Genomic DNA, 2221 nt, shown 5'->3' with positions numbered 1-2221 from the left:
TGGGCAGAGCACAGATAGCCCATTGTGAAGCTTTGTGCTTAATTACAAACAAACATAAATCAATCTTTCAAAGTGAATACTTAAGTTTATTAGAAGGAAGATGGAGAAGAAAAAGAAACTTCTGAATTAAAGTTTAATAAGGTAATTAGGCAACTTTATTTAATTATCTAATACTTACAGAACTAATTTTACTACATGTTTTACGGACCAATAGAAATGGTGTTATTTTAAGTACATAAAATAAGAGGCTTATTATTAAATTTTCATACACTCAATGGAACATTATAGAGTAAAAACCCTCTTACTTCTGGAATTATATCTTCTCTTCTCAGTTTCTATTCTGAGAATGGAAAGTAGGTCAAAGCCTAGTGGTCAGTGTACCGTATTGTGGATTCGAGAGTCCGTGGCTCGCGTCTCGTTACCGCAAAATCGCGCTCTACACTTTGATGCCGTGGCTTTGTTGTAAAAAGAGTCGTTGGTGAGTGCTGTTTACTAGCTGTCTTCTTGTATCATTTCAAAACTAGAAACATTTAGTACAGGTAGCACTTGTTTAACTTTGCGTGAATATTTAGAACAAACAAACACTGTGAAAGCACAAAGCAACTTTGACTAAACTAGATATCTCTTTAGTGACGGCATGGCCAGGTGGTTAGGGCGCTCGACTCGCGGGTTCGAATCTCCGTCACACCAAACATGCTCGCCCTTTCAGCCGTGGGGGCGTTATAATGTGACGGTCAATCCCACTATTCATAGGTAAAAGAGTGACCCAAGAGTTGGCGGTGGGTGGTGATGACTAGCTGCCTTTCCTCTAGTCTTACACTGCTAAATTAGGGACGGCTAGCGCAGATAGCTTTCGTGTGGTTTTGCGCGAAATCCATAACAAACAAATCTTTAGTAATGGACTTAAATTCTAAAAAAAAATGATACTTTATTTCTGTTATTAAATCAGTTAGTGTTCGAATAACTCCTGTCATACGTGACGTATTTCATTAGGTTATTTTGACTTTAATGTATGATATATGACGTTTCCTGAAGTAACACTCGACTGCAATGAATACAAATCGTGAAACAAGCGTCAAAGGAAGAGGATAATAGAGTATAATAAACTACTTCCTTGTGCATGCAAATCAAATAACGGACTTTCAGATAAATAAATGTTCAAAACTGTCGTGTATAAAATAAAACCTGCTCTCAAATTCATCAGTAGTAAGGGATGAATTTAGAACATTTACAGATAATACGTTAATACGAATTTTAAAATAGCCGTGCAATTATGAATTACTGATGAAAAAAGTGGTTTTATCTCTATCAATTTATTTGTCCTAATGCTTTTTTAGCGATAATACACTCCTGGATGAGATATAAAGCTGTTTGCAGTGACTACATTCATGATATTGGTCTAAGTATTTTTAAACTCATTTTTTAGCGATAATACACTCCACTATGAGATATAAAGCTATTTGCAGTGTCTACATTCATGATATTGGTCTAAGTATTTTTAAACTCATTTTTTAGCGATAATACACTCCTCGATGAGATATAAAGCTGTTTTTTGTTGTGTTTTTTCCCCTCTAACTCAGTAGACTTGAAGGTAATCTCTTATAGTAATGCAGAATTAAAAGTGCAATTTACAACCTGATGTGCAGAGACCCTTACGTTTCAGATAGAGTTTCCTTAATTTTTAAATACTAGCCAGAGGGGATTTTAGAATGAAATAATTGGTTTAATTGTGCACTTTTATGACTTGCCTACACCTGAAAGTTCGGATAGTGATCGAATTTGGACCTTTCATTCTGCAGTCCAACAAGCTGACCACTAGACACATTCTAAACATATAATAATGGACTTTTCCATATCGTTTTCTTATCAGGCAGGTTAATCCTCTTTTTTAGTAAAAAACAACTTAAGATTCAGTCTTAAGTTTTAGGCTAAGGCCTTAATATATTTAGAGTTTGTAATTTCACAACATGTTTTAAAAACTGTATGTATCTGTTACTAGTTTTTTATAAATGTTTGTTAGTTTTTATCCGTATTTGTAATCTATGTGTGTATTGTTGTTCAATTTATTGGTAATTATCGAACATGTGAATTTTTGAGATTTAAGAATAACCGCAAAAACAGAACATTTGTGATGAAGCTACAAAATAGTTTTATACCTATTCCTTTATTCTCTCTCTCTCTCTCTCTATATATATATATATAGAGAGAGAGAGAGAGAGAA

The sequence above is a fragment of the Limulus polyphemus genome, unplaced genomic scaffold (assembly GCF_000517525.1).
Source record: "Limulus polyphemus unplaced genomic scaffold, Limulus_polyphemus-2.1.2 Scaffold2132, whole genome shotgun sequence".
NCBI classification, from domain to species: domain Eukaryota; kingdom Metazoa; phylum Arthropoda; class Merostomata; order Xiphosura; family Limulidae; genus Limulus; species Limulus polyphemus.
Note: the sequence above shows the minus strand (reverse complement) of the source record.